This window comes from Eupeodes corollae, chromosome 3 (genome assembly GCF_945859685.1).
Source record: "Eupeodes corollae chromosome 3, idEupCoro1.1, whole genome shotgun sequence".
Lineage (NCBI taxonomy): Eukaryota > Metazoa > Arthropoda > Insecta > Diptera > Syrphidae > Eupeodes > Eupeodes corollae.
In genome coordinates, this window is record NC_079149.1 from 41,889,279 (window position 1) to 41,911,290 (window position 22,012).

The 22,012-nt window shown below is 33.4% G+C and overlaps 1 protein-coding gene across 2 annotated transcripts in view; it reads left to right on the forward strand.

Moving 5' to 3' along the window:
* Window positions 1-22,012, forward strand: part of LOC129948839 (transcription factor mef2A) — a 263,817-nt gene that overhangs the window by 97,449 nt on the left and 144,356 nt on the right. For both annotated transcript variants that reach the window (XM_056059933.1, XM_056059934.1), the window contains one exon: window positions 16,610-16,658. The gene's annotated coding sequence lies outside the window, so the exon portion shown is untranslated. The remainder of the gene's footprint in view (window positions 1-16,609; window positions 16,659-22,012) is intronic.

Sequence of the window (22,012 nt, forward strand, 5' to 3'; positions counted from 1 at the left end):
AGACTGCTATGCAAGGGGGTATAGTGGATAAAGTTCCAAGGGCCATTCTATTCAATAGAGGTTTGTTTAACTTCAATATTGTAAAGCAAAAGGATAACTTGATTATGCGTTAAAATATCGCTACCAAAAGAAATCCACTTTATTTCCCAAAAAATTGCACATTTTCTGACAGAGTGAAAAATATCTTCCCTTTCGTTTAAATTGCAGAGAAAGCATATTGCTGGTAAATCTTCAATTCAGAGGCATAACTCACTTCTCAACTTACAAGTCATTGACATTTCGACAATTCTTGTAGTACCCGTGGCGTGATGGTTAGTGCGATGGACTGTCATGCGAGAGGTCTTGGGTTTGATCCCTGCTTATGCCACCTAAAGTTTTTTTCACGGGTACTGCCTCTTGCGAGGAATTGACAAATTCTCCAAAAGTAATTCCTGTCATGAAAAGTGCTTTCTCAAATTTGCCGTTCGGATTCAGCTTAAAACTGTAGGTCCCTTCCATCCCTGACAACAGTACTCGAACACAGGAATGGTTGAGAGTTGTCAGTCACTAGCCGCTAGTTCTCAAATGGACTGTTGCGCCACCCAATTTAATTTTTAATTATTGTCCCTAAAGTACATTCTCTGTTTCAAGTTATGATCAAGGTGACAGTGGAGCTGCCTGTGTAGAGATCCTGCTTTGTCATTTATGTCATCCTTTTGCTGTATAATGTCCACTCTGTGAATATGAGCTGATACAAAGAAATGTTTGAATCACCGTGATTAATACAATTTAGGGCAAGTTTTATTGTTTGTGTTCGTACTGTTTGAAGAGCTACAATCATTAAAAGGCTACTAGTGCTCATTTTCAAAACTCTTAAGATGTAATTAGCTTCCATTTTTAGGGTTCGTGTTGGCAGAGATATTTATTCGATATGTTGCAGCATTCTTCATTTGCGAAAATCAAAGCTTTGGACTTATTCAGATTTACTCTTAAACTCAAAACCTGAAAGAACTCATACAGCTGGTTTAAAACTCCAAAGCTGACAGAACTCATATAGCTGGATTTTAATTAACTACAATGATTGAAAGTGATGCTACCAAAAGTACTATTTTGTCAGCAATTTCAATCACGTTACTTTAAAATTTGTACATAAGCGCTTGTCTATCAATCAAATCAAATGCCGAATAAAAGTCCACGAAGAACGTATAGAGCCTCTTTTCTTTATTTAGGAATGTATCTACGATACTTTTTATTTTCAAAATTTGATCAACCTTCGAAAAATCTGCTTAAAACTCATTTAGAAGCTTGTTACCCTCGATCCAATTATTAAAACCTTTATACAAAGTTAGTGTGAATATTTTTCATCAACTATTTAAAAAAGATATGCCTCTATAATTTGACAACTACCAAACGGACAAACTCTCTTGGTCTGCTTGATAAAAACATTACTCTCGGTGTGTTGATCAGCTTTGCTCTCTGTTATTCTAATTTAATTCAACTGATAAGTCATTCGGTCCGTAAAGTGGACATAACTTCTACGAGATTTACTCTAGCATTTCTAATGCCCAAAGTAGCGAGTTGAAAATCGAGTTTGCTTCTGTTTAGTTCAATAAATTCGGGAAGTGAGCTGCCAGAAGATTGAAATTTAAACTATAGTAAATAAAAACATGCTTTTCTAAATTGCAAAACTCCTTTGTAATTTTACACGAAGCTTATCTCTTAGATTCAGTTTCAAAGAAATAATGCTACTTATATATTGGCTTTTAAGAATTTAGGGAACAAGAACTGATTTCTTAAGTAACTATCAGTCGAATATCTATATGCTCTTAGTCAACCAAACGATAAATGCCCCATAGTTATGTTTCATTTAAACTCATACATTGTTGTAGATTAAATGAAGAACTGAAGACTAGGAGACATTGTTTTTTCAATTGTCCTAAATGATTCCAAGATATTAGAAGTCACAATTTTAACGAGAGACCAATTTTGAGAACAAAAACTGATTATTTTTGATTTTGACCAGATTTTGTCTCGTCTCGTTGTCAGCCCTAATGTCATTAACTGTACAAATCAATTCAACATTCTTTAGTACATGCTTATTGCCCATTATATCCATGCTCCAAAGTATCATCAAATTTTATTTTTATTGATTTCACCATCAAACCAAATAAAGAACAACAACAAAAAAAAGTATAGCCTACGAGTATAAGAACAAAACTTATTCAGAATTGATTTTTTTTAGATGAAAACCCCCCAATTTATTCAGCCTATCAATTACCGAAAATGAATGGAAGAAATGTTAAACAAAAACCGTAGAAAACAAACCCACAAATTAACATAGATTCTCCATCAATGATGTGGTCGTTGCGGTCTTCTATTTTTATTTCCACACATTCAACTCTCATTTCAATCGTTTTTGTTTTGTTTTATAAGTTTCTGAGTTTCTTATGAATAAACGACAAAGAAAGTCAGAATCCAGCACCTCTAATCCTATTTTTCCAAAAATCTTATCAATAAAATCTTTGTCTTATTTTCTTCTTTTCTTAGGTACATGTATATGAATAATAAGCCCTACAACCATTATCAACGCCCCCTGCCACCCAAACTCAAATAAGTATCACATTATAGCGAACTCATCACATTACCATATCGTCGTCGAAGTCGGTCTTCAGAGTCACAGTCGTCTTCGTCATTGGGGACCAGCAACCATCATCTATAGATTGATATAGGAGGTTTAATATACATATATATAAAAGTAGGGTCTATAGCTGGTAAAGCTGCTCTAGGCCATTTTTATTATTCGATGACTTGAAGTATATAATCTCTATCGCTGGCTGCTGTAAGATTTAGTTACACCTCCAGTTAACTAGCGTCTCGTGTTTGCGACCTAATTTTTTTCGACACGGCAGCCAAGCATCAAAGCCATTCAAGCCATCCTAACCATCTCAGCTGTTTTATGTTTTCCACATGCTTAAACTAAACTATCTTTCGAATGAACAATTATATGCAACTTTGTATAGATATTAAACAGGAGTGGATTGCATATGGTCAATAATGAGCATCAGGGCGGTAAAATCCTTTCATATTATCATATAATTAATTCAGCACGATTATATAGGAAGATATAAAATTTAAATTGCATTTTGACGGATATGGCTACAAATTGATATGAGGTGATTTAAATGGCATACCGCAATTTTCAAATGTGGCCCTTTAGGGGTTGATCTCATATGTTTTAGTTTTAACAACTTAATTGGCCTACATTTGTTCGTATCTGCAAAAAAGTGTTAGTTAAAACCTAAATCCCAAAACTGTAAGATTGTTCTTCTTAAATTTTCCAGGGTTGGATTTAACGTTATTTAAAAAGTGAGACATTTTTATCCAGGGTTTTTACATTATTCAATTGTATTACATGAATTTATTTGATTTGCATTGATTTGGTAAGAAAAAACAAACTTTTTACTGTGCGCCCCATTCCACAAAAAAGGCCTGGCTGAAAAGATTGATTTGACATTCTAAGAAATTCAACCCTGGATGCTACCGGGAAATCGCGCACAAACACAATCCTACAATAGACGAGATTTGTTGTGGTCGCAATGCTGGCGGATCATTTGTTTCACCATCAAAGATACAACACACAAGGAGGATGGATTTCCTGGGTTGGTCTGTAGGTTAGGTTAGTTAGGTATAGGACTTTATATGTGTACCTCAAAATGGTCCACATTCGCCATCAAGAACCAAAACCAAACAACAAACGTGTGTCTATATATTCATATTATATTGTGCCACAGCATCAACATCAGCGGCTATATATGTTTAGAGAGAAACGCGACCGAGTTATGATGAATCTAACGTGGGCTACGGTAAATAAGTCACTAAATTGGACTCACGTCCAAGAGATTTGTGAGGCTTCGTGTTGCATGCAACACAGTGGCAGCATCAGAATCAGCATCAGCGGCAACTGCAGCAGGAGCAGCAGTAACAGCAACAGCTGGAATCTCCATCTTCTTCCGGTGCGGTAAGCTTAAGAATATGCTCTGCCTGCATACCGCTGTGCTCTCTCACGTTAGATGAACCTATATATTTATGTTAAAATACACTTAGATTCACACTGCGCTGTGGCATGGAAATGCAATGCAGTATGCAGTAAATGCATCTGCAACTGTATCTAATGCAGTATCGACCGTCGTTGCTGACGGTTGGCCGCGGCTATAAACGTATCTATCTGCGGTAGGGTAGCGGCAGGCGGCCATAGTAGGTATAGACGAGCACCTAGCAATCTATAAGTGGCATGTTGCCAGTCATTGGGAAGCTGGCTACTGTCGTCGTTTGGAGCACGTCGCGTCGTAGTCGTCGCTCGTCGTCATTGTTGTCGTTGGAACGTCCGTCGAAATCGTCGTCGTAGTCGTCTTAGTCGTCGCTTGGTCTTTTAAAGCTCTGCTCTGACTTTGCCTCCAACTGCTCGCCTCTTGAAGAACCACACCGCAGCGGTGCACCGTCTTCGTCGGTCGTCGTCGATGTTTCAACTGAACTCGTGTAATTACAAGTTAAACTAACGGTTAAGTAATTAGATTCCATTTGTAATGGAGTGGATGCTGTTGGCTGCTGCTCTTTACAGTTTTGTTTCTTCTATTTTTGTTTTGTTGTTTTGATTGTTTAGTTCTTGTTGTTGTTGGTCTTGGATTGAAGTTGAATTTATTGGTTGCAATTCGTTTGGGATGGTGATTTATTTGCATAGAAATAGAGACGCAAGAGGAGGCGCAGCGCCGGCCGCCGCGTCGCGATTAAGTTGGTTAATGCAATTTACATATATTTACTCTATGGAAGTCTTTTGGGGAGATGTTGTTGTTTTTTTTTTTAAGAAATTTTACCACGAACGATGATCTTTGACTGCGCGTGGTTTGACATATTGTCAGTAGGTCATGGGGCTGCTTTGTGGTACTTACTTTTTTTGTACCTTGAGGTAACAAAAAATTTATAGCGAAATTTAAATGTTTGTTAGTTTCGAAGAATCGTTATTTTTTCAATAAAAGATTTGAATAATGAGGAAAAGTAGATGCATCATGTATATGCTGACAGTTTTATGATTATTTAAGTAAAGTACTTAAATTAAGTTTCAGTTACTTAACCTGAAAAACTATCAGCTATTAAAAGCCATTTTAAATGCCTTAGTTATCAGTTTTTATGAATCTTATTGACAGCTCTCATTCTTTGACATTTAAAAAGATATCTGATTTAAAGAAGTATATTGTTTTAAGAAGCTAAAAACTAATCTAAACTAGTGTTTCAAAAATCAGCACCGGTCCTATAACTAAAGATGGTTTGATGCATTCAAGTACATATTCCGTGAAGACCTTAGTACTTATGCACAATCCATTGCATCATGACGACACAAACTGGAGACTGCAAAATTTTCACCATTTCTTAAGTGAATTTTTACAATGTTGAAAGCGTTTTTAAAGTGTATGTTGTTCTATTTTTTAGTGATGGTCTACTTTTTAATTGTTAAATGTCATAAGATGACAAATCTCCAAAGTAGTAACTGCTCAAAATGCAAGCCTTTCAAAATAAAACCTGTTATTGAAAAACTTTAATATCATTATTTATATAATGCTCCAAAACTCTAATGAAAAGATAGTTTGCCTTAGAGAATTTCTGCAACAGATCTGTTATCATTAATTGAAGCTAGATTTGAGTTATTAAGTATCGGTGATATTTCTATGCTTCATTACATCTCTATTAACTTATGTAAATCAATCATTTAACCGGGTCTATATACGTTAGCTGACATGAAAATAATAAAGGTCATTTCAACTGTATCTAGATTTGTCTTACTTCAAAATTCTTAAAACTCTATGCTGTTAAATGATAATTCATAACATTCGTCCGTAATCGATTACAACTTCCCTCCCGAACTTGAAGTCTTCTCGATGTTAACTTTAAATGCGTATATTCTAATCGTGACCTAAGAGTTATTTGCGACACTCAGTAAAGTTTTCAAAACCATTTCGATCAAATAATCTAAGAGGCCAACTTATCACTTGGTTAAATCAAAATGTAGTCTAAATTCTAAATTCTCAATCCCGATATCAATAAACCCCTTTAAACCATTATTAATAGACGTATGCGTGCTCTGTTAAGAAAGTTCATCGCACGCTTCTTCCATTTTATCGTGTTCATTAACGAAGCTCATTTTTGGCTCAATGGGTACTTAAATAAGCAGAATTGTCGATTTTAGATTGACTATCAGCCAGAAACATTGCAAGAGCTACCAATGCATCCAGAAAAAGTCTCAGTTTGGTGCGGTTTATGGGCTGGTGGCATCATTCAACCGTACTTCTTCAAAGATGATGGGAATCGTGACTTAACTGTGAGATGATATCTAACTTTTTTTTCAAAATGCAAGAGCTATACTTGCATGACATGTGGTTTCAACAAAACGGTGACATTTGCCACACAGCATGTGCAACAATGGACTTATTGCGAGCAGAGTTCGGTAAACATTTTATTTCACGTTCGTGACCGGTCAATTGGCCGCCTAGTTTGCGAGTTAACGCCTTTCGACTATTTTTGTGGGACTTTGTTAAAGCTCATGTATATAAAGACACTTATTTGTGAGATACCGGCCGAAATTTTGGAAAGAATATGCCGAAATTGCACTAAGCGGATTTACCATTTAAGTCAAGGTCAACATTTGCATGAAATAATCTTCAAACGTTAAAATATATTGACCGTACTATCAATTAAAATAAAGATTTGAAGCATTTTTTTCTGAATTTTAAGTGTTTTTTTTTTTTGAAAAACTTTATTATATCCTTTTAAAAATCACCCTTTAGATGGTTGTATTATTTTCTATACAAATTATTAACGGCGCACTTGGGCGTATACTTAATTTTTTTTCGAAGTATATTTTCTTTTTAAATCTTGTTTTTTTTTTTTAAATGGAATCAAAATTGAAGATTTTTCTTCTTTCTTCGAGAATTGTGGCATGTTTTAAAAGCTTTAATTTGTGTGAGTCTATTAAAGAAATAGGATTTAAGTGTTCAGAAGGAAACCAGTTATATCACAGCCCTTATACAAATTAAAATGGTACGCAAAACGACTTTTTCGTACATTTTCTAGTACTCTTTATTTTTTCAAAAGCGTTCTCGCCTTGTTCTGTGAAACTCTTGCTATCCAACTTAACCCTTTAAACCACAAGGTTCAGTTTTGGGGAATTTTTACTCTTAATAAATGAATTACATACAGTGGTGAGAAACAGTTCAATTCACGTTTATGCTGATAAGTGATGACATACAAATGTATATAATTTGTCCATTAGGGTCATAAAATATGGAGTAAACTTCTTCATTAAAGACCTCGAAAATGTACATGCTGAGCACAGCAAAATGATTTCTTATTAAACCTTAAGAAGTCTGTATGTCTTGTGATTTCAAAGTCAACTGTCGACATTACTTGCTTTCCGCCTGAATTGCTAAGTAACTCTTCTATAAAATTTGTTTAAAGTGCTTAAAATCTTTAAATCTAGCCTCGATCAATCACATAAAAAGTCGATTGCGAAAAGAATTTTTTTCATAGCTTTTGAAAGTTTCCACAAGTTTCAAACATTAACCTTAATTTCAAACATTGTCCACAATACCTAAGTGAATTCACTACTATGGCGTCACCGCAAAAGGACCAACTTTTTCTTCTTTTTTCTCTAATTACATATTTAAATAGTTATGTCTTTTACTTCTTTTTCAACTTTAATGTATATATTTTTTAACTTTAATGGATAATGTATACATTTTTCCAATAATTATGTTCTCTCTTTGAAGTGACGATATAAATGTACATATCTTGAAAAAAGTTGTTGTCGTTAGAAATTATAGCCAAAACCTTAAAAGTTTGTAGAATTTCGTAGGCCCTGAATTCCACAAAACTAATCTTAGGGGATTGTAGTGTTAGGAAGGTTCTCGTGTTTGGGAGAACCCAGAAAAACCTGTGGCTTAATAGACATGCAAAAGTATCTTGACATTTTACAAAAAAAAAAATTACGAAATTAATAGAATAACATAGTCATAACAGAACTTCTTTTTTACTTATGTTAAAAGTGTGATTGATATTTATATTAACAACACGTTTTCTTTTATAAGGCAATCCTAATAACATCAAAACTATTCTTAGACCATGGGCCTTAAAATATGCAACCCAATCGACAAGGTACCTAAGCAACGAAAACTAAAAAAACAAAACAATATTTACAATGTAAAAATGTATTTTAAAACAACATTATACCATTGTTACACGTTTTAAAACGTATCTAAAAAAAGACTAGCAACATTAAAACAGTACAAAGGTGCATGTACATATAATGTTGGCTATAGTCCAGCCCATGTTGAATAACACAACACACCTACACCCACTCTTTAGTTTCTTACTTGAAAAATTCTGTAGTTTTTTTTTTATTTCAAATATATCGCTTGGTGGTGGTTGATAAATTATTAACAATTCAATGACGCATAGATACAATTTTTATTCATTTCAGATACTACACTTAATGTATGTATGAGTATAGTCGATTGTAATATTTATTTGTTGCAGCCACCAACATTCTCTATCTTTGCTATTACAAAAATATTGACAACACTAAAAGTACTTAGTTGCTGTAGTTGTTACAATATCTATCAATATAAAGTGTTTTCAGACAAAGGAATTGTATCTTATGAGTGTTCAGTGTGGTACGGTGGTTCAATTAAATCCTCAATCACCAAATACGAACAAAAATAAGAAGAAAATGAAACTAAATAAATATCACCATCAAGAGTCTGTTACAGATAAATATCTAGGAGAGCACGAGCTCTAACTTTGAATAAATATGAGTGGCCGTTTGTGGGCAAGATAGTGTAGAATTTTAATATACCACAAACCAAAAGAAAATCAAATTTAAATAAGACGAGTCAGCTAAAAACTTACATTACCCTCAAAGAAATATTTAAATATATAAGGAACAAATTGAATGCAAAAGTATGTAGAAGTAACCCAGAAGTTAGATGAATTTTATATTTCTAGACCAAATGAAACGCCTTTAACACCACCACACCGCAACTGAGCAGACCAATCGACCGAGCCACATCGTCGGTAGCAGCATAGACTGATAAAAAAAGAACTACCAAAGATATAGGCTAATAAAACTAAAGCAAAATGCAAATTTTATTTTCCACCATATCAAGCTACTTTGCTACACTGCAAGAATTTTGGGTCAAGATTGTTGATATTTGTTTCAACAAAAATTCTTAGTTTGTAAAAACCGTTTTTTGACAATTCTGTAAGAGAACTCATACAAATTTAAGCAAGGTTTCCAGATAGACCAAGAATAAAAGAAATGATTTCAATCTTTGATTGGCGCAACTCAAGATTACAATGTTGCGAAATTACTACTTCTAACAATTTTACTATGAATTTTAACGAAACTTTAATATTATTAGATACAAAAACCTCATTTAATAGTTTACTTAAATTAATCATCGTTGTGCTATAAAATATTCTTTCTATAGCCGCACCATGCAAATGTAAAGGCCAAGCTCTTTTCTGGTTATTTAAAAGTCAAAGTTCAAAACCAAAGTAAACCGACTTTTTAATCCTTACCTTTTATCTTAATGCTTAATGGATTCTGAAAAGTCCTCAATATGTTAGGATTTTAAAGAAATTAATGTGAAGGTATGGTTCGCTTTGTGACATTTGTCTTCAGTTTTTGAATTGGGCAAATCATGTCACATTCTTAATGTGTGACTGAAAACAGAATCTCTATCTGAAATTAAGCACAAAATTAAATTGAAAAATAACTTAATCGTTAAATTGGGAAGGATTGCAACTGACCATTTCAACAGAAAATTGTATACAAAAATTGTGGTGAAAAATGTATGTCTTCGGAAAAGATTTACAAAATTTTGCAGTAGTCTTGGCAACGGCAAACATATATTTTTTTATAAAGGGCCATTCATAGTTAGGATTAAGAAGCAAATTTACAAAAAAAGATCCTTAATGAACATTTTATTTAATCGTTTCAAATTATCAAATTAAAAATGTTGGTAATTTTCGATGTTTCAAGATCCATAGAGTCGAAATAAAAGGGTTTTCGAGATCTGTCTGTGTTGCGTGTGTACGTACCTTCGTACATATGTACGTCCATAACTCTGTACGTTCGGGAAGTTTTTTTTCGTCGTCCATAGTTCCAGAAATAGAAGATATATTGACTTCAAATAAATGTTGTTACACAGATAATAAGGCAGGCAGGTGGTTTTTATACCAAAGCAGTTTAAAAAAATTGTGAAAATGTTGGTTAACCCTAAATATCTCATGATCCAAAAAAGCTAGAGACTTGAGCTAAATTTTATGTAACAAATTGTAACGTGATACCAAACAACTATATTTAAAAAAAAAATCCAAATAACGTTTTTAACATTTGGTAAAATTTTGAAAAAAATCGAATTGATAGTTTTCTTAAAAAAAAAATAAAAACTAAACAAAAAATTAATAAAAGCTTTTAAAAATTGATTTTCGACTGAAATATCTCTTCAAAACCTTGAGATATTTGCTTTTAACTACTTTTATCTTTTAAATAATATTGTTGTCAACATTCAGTAAAATTTTGAAAAACATCGAATTAACAGTTTTTTTTACAAAAAATAAAATCTTAAAAGAAAATTTAACAGAAGTTGGAAAAAATTGATTTTCGATTTAAATACGAGTATGTTTGCAAAACTTTGAGATATTGGCTTTAAACTAATTTTACCTTTAAATAAATATTGTTCTCAACATTCAGTTAAATTTTGATAAAAATCAAACTGACAGTTTTTTTACAAACAAATATAAACCTGAACAAAAAAATTAATTAAAGTTATTTAAAATTGATTTTGGCTCAAATATTTTTTCAAAACTTTGAGATATTGGCCTGGAACTACTTTTATTTTTTAAAAAATATTGTTATCAACATTCAGTAAAGTTTTGAGAAAAGTCGAAGCGGCAGGTTTTTTTAAAAAAATAAAAACTTAAAAGAAAATTTAACAGATGTTGCAAAAATTGATTTTCGATTTAAATATCTTTGCAAAAATTTGAGATATTGTCTTTTAACTAATTTTGCCTTAAAAAAATATTGTTGTCAACATTCAGTAAAATTTTGAGAAAAATCAAATTGGCAGTTTTCTTACATTTAACAAATGTTGGTAAAATTGATTTTTGACTCAAATATCTTTTCAAATATTTCAGATTATGGTTTGCAACTAATTTTGTCTTATTAGAAATATTGTTTTCAACATTCAGTAAAGTTTTGAAAAAAATCTAAATTGCAGTTTTTTTGCAAAAAAATAAAATCCTTAAAAAAAATCAATACTAAAATTTGGTAAAAATTTACTTTCGAATTTCTTCAAAAATTAAAAAAAATTGTCTTCAAACTTTTTTTATTTCAAAAAATGTCTTCAATTTTTCCAATTCCTTGAGCAAAAAGTGGCTACGTTTGATCAATACTGTTGTAATAAGTTTTAAAAGTTTCAACTTGTTGTTTGATTGCTAAAAGATACACTATTGTAAATGTCAGACATTGAACTAATATTATGACATTTCAAAGGACAGTTGAGTTTGACAGATATCAAGTGCTATTACTTTTCACTGAAAACATCTTAATGAATGACCCTATGAGACAGAGTTTAAGTGTTTGAAGTATTGTTCATGGATAATAATTCTTCATTAAAAATTTTGACTTTTGTGATCGTCTGATTATTTTTAATTACTTATCACGTCAATTCGTCTTTAATATATATTTCAAATATTTCTCTCAGTGCATTATGAGACTAATTATACAATAAACGTTTGCATTAAAGCTTTTTATTATTTTTAGGTGTGTTGGCGGTATTGTTCTTTTGTTGTAAGTTCACCAAAAACAGCACGCGATATTTACCGGTATTTCTTTTGTTATTATTTTGGTTTAAAAATTAAACATGAAAATATACATATTTTACATAAAAATACAGTTTATTTGAAATTCAAGCCAAAAACTGGACAATGTGTGTCGCGGTTAAAAAAAAAAGAACCTATCTGTGGCACAAGCACTTAACCATGTCGCGGGGCAGTAGTCCCAAAAGAAAAAAAGATAAAAAAAGCTGGTCAATGCAGAGAGCTTAAGGTAGGCGAAGGTGTAATAAATTTACGATCTTCGACATTACAATCTCGTTCTATATAACAGCTCTACCCTGCCCCTTTCCCCCCACACACACACGTCCAGCACCCCCTTCCATTGATCTCCTTTTGTTGGAAACATTCAACTTACACAAAGAGGTGAGACTCTATAGGTTTTTAGATATTGTTAAGTGAAGGGTGGGGGGATGAAGGGGGACTGATCAGGGGATTTATGATGTCTTTTTTCTTTCTCCTGGATGGAAATAACAGCCCAGCGGGTGGGTGGCGATTGTGCGGAAGATCAAACACGTGTTACTTGCGACAGCTGAGGAATGCAATCGAGATTAAAGTCGATAGATACATATATAAAGCATTATGATCTTATAGAGTGCTTTATATTCGAACAAGCCTCTTTGTCTTGCGTGTGCTTTATGTACAGTATATATCTACATCTACACATTACTGACACTATACACAATTTTTTGTTTTTGTTGTAAATTTACAGAAACCAACCTAACAAAGGACTTGCGGTGTATAGGATATGGTTATGGTGTGTTGTACCTGTAAGATGACATATTGAAGGGTAATATATTTCTGAGTGATGTATGTATCTCTCTTAAATTCTTTGTGAATTTGAATACAGATATTATAATTTTTGAGTGAAGTACTTATCTTTTTTTTTCTTCAAAATATCAAAAAATGTACAAAGTTTATGTCAGTATAGATCAAGAAATCGATAGTTAAGTTACAAACTGGTATTGACTGAATATCAAATAAAGTGAACTGAAGAATGTTTGATAGCTACGTAAAAAAAAGTAAGGAGAGGGATACGGACATAAAATGTTACCATGGTTTGAGAACAGATTTATCTTTTTATATTTTCCGGTCTACCTACTTTTTATGGGATTTTTATCGACATTTGTCATTCCATCCAAAATTTGTGTTCCTTATTTGAAATATGAAAAATGACGCTGTCCGAATATGTTGGTTAAATATGTTAATTAGAAGAAAAAGAACAATAAATGATTACAGGAAGAGTCCTACAGTTTTGAAAATTGACGGATTCATTTTGAAATAATCGTTGATATTTCTTGAAATTCAATTTTGCAATGTTAAAGAATTCTTACCTTTATTTTCGTAGCTTTTGTAAATTTTAATTGTTTAACGATCAACGCTTTTTATTATTAAGATTTATATAACAAATGAATAGCATATCTCAGATCAAGCCTTACGAAAATATTTATCTAGGCAAGTTTAGGTTAAAAAACTTATAAACATGACTTTTGGAAATATTTAAGATCTCATCACTTTGTATTTCTAACCAATTTGTTTTTTGCATGGTTTTCCAATAAGAGGTTACATTTTGATATTAGATTAAAAAAAGTCATTTTATGATAATTCAATAACTTTTTATTTCCCTTTAAAGAAGACAGTACTGCCTTAATGAAAAAAAAACAATGTAAGTAAAATGACAACGACGTTTATTGTTGTGGTGTTTAACCGAATAATAAATAAGCAATCTTGGATTTACCAAGCTCCAAAGCAACAAGTCTGCTTACTTACGTAGCAACCAAGTTGCCTCATCACTGAGATTGATTTTTCTATGAAAATCCGAATCAATTTAATGCATTTTTGGGCCCCAATCAGCGAAGATATAACGTTTTTGTTGTTTGCCTTGAGTTATTGTGTTAATTGAACTTTTTAAGTCTATAAACCTAAGTTTTTATTCAAATAAGCTATAAAGACTTTATGAAATGCCAAACTTGGGTTTTTGTCAATACTTCAAGCAATAGCAACAATATTCCCGCATGTGTCCCGAATAGTTACATTTTGTCTAGTAGTTTCACTTTTAACGATCGAAAAGGTGTTGTACTTTTATTGTTTAGAGTTTATAAAAGACTTGTCAAATGTGTGAAAGAGCATGTTAGTTAAAATTAAAGGTATGCCTTCTCTACGAATTCAGGACTGTATAAGAAAGCTACAAACAAAAGGCAACACTAAAATTATTTGTAGACTTTATTTTAACGACATAACAAATTGAAAACAAAATTTTAAAATAAGTTTGCTACTCAGCTCTTTTGTTTAATTTCAATTTGTGTGTAATAAAGCAGCTTTTTATTGCTAATTTTATTGCAATGTCTTACATGTTTCTTCAATTGTCCATCTCATTTAATATTCTTTTCAATTTTTTGCAAATCGAAGTCAATTAGCATTTAAAAAAAAGAAACTTTTCATAAATTCTTGTTTCAAAATTTGTACTTAACAAAATTCCATTGAAATGAAAAAAAAAAATAACAACATGTTGTTCATTATTATTCTTCTTAGATACCTAATTGCCAACCATCACTTAAAAGACATTAAAACACCTGTCATGCATCAAACCGACAACGACGATAACTATAACTATGAGACTTCAACTTGGACTCTACGATGACGATGACGATGCCGATGATGATGGCGATGATGACGACAAGATATTTACCATACAAACATTCTCTTTTCTTCTATTTAAATTCACTTGCTGTGCTGCTTTATGGCAAAAGGAGTGTCAATATTTGATCAACTTAAAGCAACTTATTTATGTTGCAACATGAACTACTCGAATGCTTCTTTAATTTCCTTCACTCACTCAAGATTTTGCTAAAAGTACATATAAACTAGAAGTCTCATCATATATGCATAGCATATACATTAAGTCATGTCATGGTATAGTAGTAATTGCTTTATTCCATTTCTTAAGACTTCCAACTTGGTTAAGTTAGTTTTTTTTTTGTAGTTGTTGTTTTTGTTGTATTTTGTTTCAACTTAAAGAGTTCTCGAGTATTATGGGTTTCTTCTGTGTGTGTGTGTTTTTTTTTTGTTAAGTTTTGCTGTTGTCATTATCTTGCAGTAAGTTGCTTCGTGTGTCCACAAATTCCTTTCATTTACACCATATTCGTATGTTAATGGCCACCTATTTGGTTTGCAGCTCACACTCTCATCTATGAAAGATACACGTAGTATCTTTCAGTACCAGCAACGACAGAAGCAGAAGAAGAAGCAGCAGCGGCAACTAGCTCATTGGCATGCATGCTAAATCGTCTATAAAGGACATTTCCGTCCCTTCGGGTTCTACTGCATTGTGTTTACAATGGCACATCAGGGAACTCTTTCTCTGCTGTCTTATGGAAGTCTTATTCTATGGATCGATTCTTCGTTCGTTTGGTTGTCCATGCTATCCTGGGTTCTTCGGCTTCATCTTATTGTTGTTGGTTTTGTTTGCGTTGTTCCTCTTGGTGTCTTGGTTCCTTGGATTGGTGGTTGCATGAAGGAGGGCCATCAATAAATATATGCACTGGCACTCTTTGGCTACTGATTTTCACTCTTGGTCATGGTTAAGACACTTTGTTTAAGAAGTTATACTCGCGGCGGCCCAGAGTGTGCTTTCTAGGTGCCAGTCCTGGTGTCAGTACATAGAGATATGGTTTTGCTAACCAAGTTTATATACCCTTGCCTTTTTTTGAGTTTTGTGTGCTTCTTTGAAAGCCTCTAAGGGGTTATCGATCTGCACTAAGTTAAGCTATAATACGGCAGCAGCGGCGGCGGCGGAGTATACCATCAGTGGGAGGACAAGGAGGGTAGTGCTGTTTAGGCTATAGACGGGGAAGAAACAACGACTTAGTTCGTTGGTCGTTTGGCAAATAACCACAAAAGAAATTCTAGAGCTACAACACCAGTGTGGCGTATCTCACATTTGCATTTTATGGTTTGTGCAAATATTTGTTAATACCTTGTGTTGATATTTTTTATATATATTCTTCCATTTTTTTTCTTTCTAATTTCTTATAGCTTCTTGCTGCTCTCAGGTGTTAAATTCCACAGTGGCTTAGTGGAATGTTTTATTTTTGTTTTTTCTTTTACTCAATGTCAATATTATATCTTATGCAGCAAATTAACTGCATTTAACAAGAGAATGTTAAGTTTGTTCTATGCAGAAGAGATTTAAGTTATTTTGGGTTCTGCGCCTTAAGCTGGCTTAATTAATAATTGATTGAGAATGTCATGTCTTTTAAATAGCCAATTAAAATATTTTCTTTTTCGTTTTAAGAGAAACTAATAGGAAATCCAAGAACCAAAGTTTTTGACCTCCAATAATTGGCATGGTTTTTCTGAATTCGATGATTAATGAAGTTAACGATATTTTTGATATTTTCTTAACTGAAATTCGTCGATGAAATACAAAGTTGTTTTGAAAAAGGTATCTTAAGAATTGTTTGTACGTGTTTTGTTTATTTTTAATGTTTGGAGTAAAACTATCAAACTTATGTTTTGGAATTCGAAAGCTTTTCTTATTTTTAAATATTAAGAATAGAAAATACTAAAATATACTTTTTTTTAATAACATTCTAAGGGTAAAAAAAAAATATTTTAAAATTAATTTAATTAAGATTTTAACAGAGAGTACTCACATTTTATTTTATTTTTTTATTCATTTCAGATTTGTGCTGTGGACCATAAAGTGTCAATTGGACTTAATTTAAGAAAAGGTAAGCTATTATCGTTGTTTATTCTACAAAAGTCAGTACTTAAGTTCGGAAAAATTTGATTTATTGTTAAAGAAAGGGTAAAGTTTAATTCCTTTATATAGCATTTGAAAACACAATTTTAAATTTTTATTATTCTTCACAACCAAATATTGTTAATAAATTTTTTTTAAATATCTGTTTTTCTTTTGGAGGCATCGAACTTTTTTCCTATTTGAAGAACGTCGTCCTGTTGGTATAATTCTATACTGAGTTTACTCGCTTTTATTTCGTCAATAGTGCGTTGACTGTTGGGTTTTAATTGAACAATAGATCCTGATTTGTCAGTTAAGACCAGAGAGTTGATATAAAGAAGTGAAAAAGTGTCAAACTACAAGAAGAAAGTGCTTAATTCCCACTCATCAATTTTTTGAGATTCCACAAAGCCAGAAAGGAGCATCATCATTGAAGATGATTTGACGGTTAAAGTGATCTAAAATGTAGGTATAAAGTGTGTGATTTTTGAAAATAAGTTACTGTGATTTCAAAAAGTTGTTCTTGTGTAAGTTTTTACATAGTGAACACATTTTATAAGTATGGCAGCTAATTTGAGAATTATCACTGCTAAAAGTTCTTTGTCTCTAAACAAAAATAAATGTTTTGGATAATGAAGTTCTCTGCTCAGCTCTTTTGTTTCAAACAACTTTCGTGTTGCTAACGTTCTATTCTAAGTAGTTTACAACGGATTACTTAGCTCATAAGGCTGGAATTATCATTTTGTCTATTAAGTAAAAAATGTTTATCGGTGCCATATTCAACTTTGACAGCATAATTCGTTTCTACAGCGTTTTTGAGCTACTTTGGAAGTAGCTTACGAACGACGCTAAGTTGTTTGTTTAAAAGTTGGGGTTCAATACAAAAACAAAAAGCATTTTTGTAGCTTTACACAGGAAGTGTTTTTCCTGCGCATTTCTATGCATATTATTAAAATGGTAGCATTCAAAGATTTCGATCTTAATGATCTTAAATTAATGAGTACAAAACAAAAACTTTTATAGGAACTAAAAACTTTTGATCCATTTTATTTTCAAAGTCTTGTCCTCTTTTTATCGAATAATTCAAATAAAATCTAAGCACGCATAATCAGACACAAAACTGTTTTATTTTAATGAGGTAAAAATTAAAACATAAAGTTTAACCAATTATAAAATAATGTTCAAAGAAATACATTCTAACATTAATATAAATATCTTTAACATTTAAGTCACAATAAAATTTTTCACACATGATTTCTATCTTTTTCATTGACAAGACCATACTTTTAAACTATAAAACCCTACTTTCTTATAAAACTGAAAAAATATGATAGAAACGACGACCGTTAGCATTATAAAAGTTATCTTTTTTTGTACTTTTTGAAAATTTATTGCAATACCTAACAATAATCTTCAAATAAAAGAGAGAGAAAAGATTCTAAAAACGATACATTTTTATTATTTTAATGACGGTCAATCTTCACCTATGTTTTGAGTATCATTTTTAAAATCTTTATTCCCCATACAAATTCTTATTTTAAACTAAGTGGAACGATTTAAAAGAAACGCCGTGAAAAAATAACAAAAACTGTCATCATAACTTACCCATAAAAGCTTTAAAATTTAATATACGAAAAGATTTGAAGGGACACATCTTCACAAGTATTGTATGAATACCTTGGACCACCCAAAGGTTAAATCTAATCCCGTTGTGATCTTAAAAAAGAACATAAAAATATACAACATAGTATAATTTGTTCACCACGCATATAAGCCGTTATTAATATCTTAACTCGTCAATTTTTTAACTATTTTCAACTTAATTAAACAGCATTAAGTCAAGCGAAAGAACCAAAAAGTCGTGTATTTCAAACATAAAAGATAACCCATCGATGTGAATGGTGATGGACCTTTGGCAACAAAAAAAAAATATGGGTAAGCAACCAGCTGCTTGTTAGTATGTAATCTTATTGACATCTGTGCCGCGCTTTGATTTGAATTTCTTAAAAATTCAAGATTAAGAGAATCAGTGAAGATAAACTCATATTTGGTTTAAAATTGTTTTTCGTCGATTGAGAGTCTCATAGTTTCGGATACAGCTTGTTTATAGGACCATAAATGCTGTCAGTTTGTATACAGTGGAGTCATTTGAACATATTTTGAGGTGCAACTACCTGCGTGCGCCACCCGAATCGCGGTCTTCCTATACTGCGCCGTCCCTAGGCATTGGATTCGAAGACCTTCTGGGCTTGAGCGTTCATGTCCATTCGCTCTACATAATCTAGCCATCTAAGCTGTTGGACTTTAATTCTATTAACTAGGTCAGTGTCGATGTACAGCCCGTACAGTTCGTCGTTATATCTTCTCCTCCATTCTCCATCTATGTAAACGGGACCAAAAATCACCCGAAGTATTTTTCTCTCGAAACATCCTAAGACTGTCATTATCTTTCTTTGACAGGGTCCAGGCCTCAGCGCTATAAATGAGAACCGGGATGATGAGTGTCTTATAGATGGTGAATTTAAATGCTCGAAAAAAGACTTTACTACTCAACTGCCTTCTTAGTCCAAAGCAGCAGCGATTTGCATAGACAAAATCCTTAACTACCTCGAAATTAAAGCTGTCCATGGTGTTGTTTTGTCCAAGACGTCTTTGTTCAATGTCCTTTTTTGTTGACAGCATATACTTGGTCTTGTCCTCATTGACCACTAGACCCATCTTCTTCGCTTCCGTCGCAATGCTCAAAAACGCTCCACTGACATCACGCTTTGATCTTCCAATTATGTCAATATCATCTGCGTACCCGAGTAATTGGATGGACCTTTGGAAGATTGTGCCTCTTGTGTTGACGGTTAAGTTTTGCACAATTCTTTCCAGAACGATTTTGAAGAAGTCGCATGACAGTGAATCGCCTTGTCTTAAACCTTTTTTGACATCAAATGCACTTCCATCGCCATTCTGCACAAACGGATAAGTTTGACAGATAAATTTTCCAAAACTAGACATTGCTCTGTACAATTCTTCCCTATAGATGCTGTCATACGCGGCTTTAAAATCAATAAATAGATGGTGGGTATCGATTTGAAGTTCATGGGTTTTTTCCAAGATCTGCCGTAGTGTGAATATTTGGTCGATAGTGGACTCTCCTGGTCTGAAGCCACACTGATAAGGAACTATCAGGTTGTTGACGAACGGCTTCAGACGTTTACATAATACAGCAGAGAGGATCTTATATGAAATGTCAAGGAGACTGATGCCTCTGTAGTTGGCACAATTTAGAGGGTCTCCTTTTTTATTTATCGGGCAAACTATGCCGAGATTTCAATCATCGGGAATGCTTTCTTCCGACCACATTTTGCAGATGAGTTAGTGCATGCTCCCTACCAAGTCATCGCTTGCTGCTTTGTTCGACTTCAGTTTAGATATAGCTATCTTTACTTCGCCTAGGTCGGGTAGGCGGAATTGTTAATCTGCGTCGCCTTGGTTGAGTGGTTCTATCTCCCTTACTGCGATATTCCCCTGATCGTCTTTATAGGCTTCGGTACGTGGCTGGTACCCTTGGGAGGTTTTTTTTTTCCTTTTGGTAAAACTTACGAACCTCATCCCTCTATCTCCTCGATCGCGCGCTTCTCATGCTCTCTTTTTTCCATCTAAGAAGCCGGTGTTCCCCTCTCCGCTTCTGCGCATACAGCTCACGAGCAGCTCTGGTCCTTGTGTACAGTGCCGTTTTGCATGCCTGTTGTTTTGCTGAGTGCGCTTGACGGCATTAGTCGTCAAACCAGTTGTTTCGCTGTGGTGGCCGTGTGAAATCTAGTACTTCAGAGGCGGCATATCTGATGGCTGCAAGGCAATGTTGCCACTTGTTTTCAATGCTTAATGCAGGCAGCATAGGACTTTTTAAAAGGCTACTAGAGACTCCATCATAAAAGGACATGGCAGTCTCTTGCGATTGTAGCCGTTTAACGTCGAAACTTCTCAAAGTACTTCCTTGTGTTGGCTTAGACCTGGATATCCGTAGCCGTACCTTGGCTACAACGAGGTAGTGGTCTAAGTCAATGTTGGCCTCTCGGAAAGTTATGATATTCTGTACACTGGAGAAGTATCATGAATCGATCGCAATGTGGTCAATATAGTTAACGGTTGATTGATCAGGAGATTTCCATGTACCCTTGTGGATATTAAGATGTGTACACTGCGTACTAGCCGTTGTCGGGCGTGGTGTCATGCAGGCTGTATCTCCCGATTGTGCTACCAAAGATGTCTTCTCTTCCTAGCTTGGCGTTAAAATCTCATTCTATAATTTTAATGTCGTAGCCAGGGCACTGCTCATATGTCTTGTCCAAGAGCTCGAAGAATATGTCTTTGGTGTCTTCATCTTTCTCCTCTGTTGGGGCATGCGCACATATTAGGTATATGTTGGAAAATTTAGCCTTGATGCGAATTTTCGTGCTGCGCTCGTTCACACTGTTGAAACTCAAGACTTTTTTGCCTGATTCTAGTTCCAACAACAAATCCACACTCAAATAGAAGCTATCTTTGTTTTCGGTAGCAGCCGCCGTAGTATATATCGCAGTCTTTTCGTTCGGGTTTTCCCGGTCCATTCCATCGCACTCGTTGGATGGCGGTAATATCTGACTCGCAGCAGTTTAGGGCTTCCGCTAATTGTTCGGCTGCATGTGGTCTGTTAAGGGACCTAACATTCCACGTACAGATCCGAAGTTCGTTGTCCTTAATTAGTTTGCTTGGGCTTTCAACAGTAAATCTGTCCGTATCCGAGGCTTGTTGGTGTTTCGCAGCTAAGGTACATATATGTTTACTTATTTGTGTTCATGCTAGTACCTTTAAGGGAAAAAATAATCCTTATTCGTATACGCGGTTGCCTACAGCTTCTAGTAAAGACATTAAAGTTCCAATTTCAGATTCCTTTCTATTTATTCGGTCGTAATAAATAATGCCTATGTACATATGTCAAGCTCTTGGTGCAATGTGGATTATTGTCAACATAGAGTTTAAAAAACAAACTGTCAACTTTTTAAAAATTACCAAGCAAAGTGTTCTATGTTTTGTAGGAAAAATGTTTTTGAAAACCTGTATTTAGTTTTTTTCCGGAGAATTGTATGATTATTGTTAATTTTTCTATCGAATTACGAGACTTCGTAAATTTTTATAGAGATACAACTAAAATATTGTTTTTATTTATCTGCGTACTAGAATAAAAATTGACATGGAAGCCTTCACAACCCCCGGTCTCCATCTCATGGTTCTGCGCCTAATATATTCCAATTTAAAAAAAAAAATTAAAAAAAAAACTATTTATCAAATAGGGATGGAAACCTTTTGTCA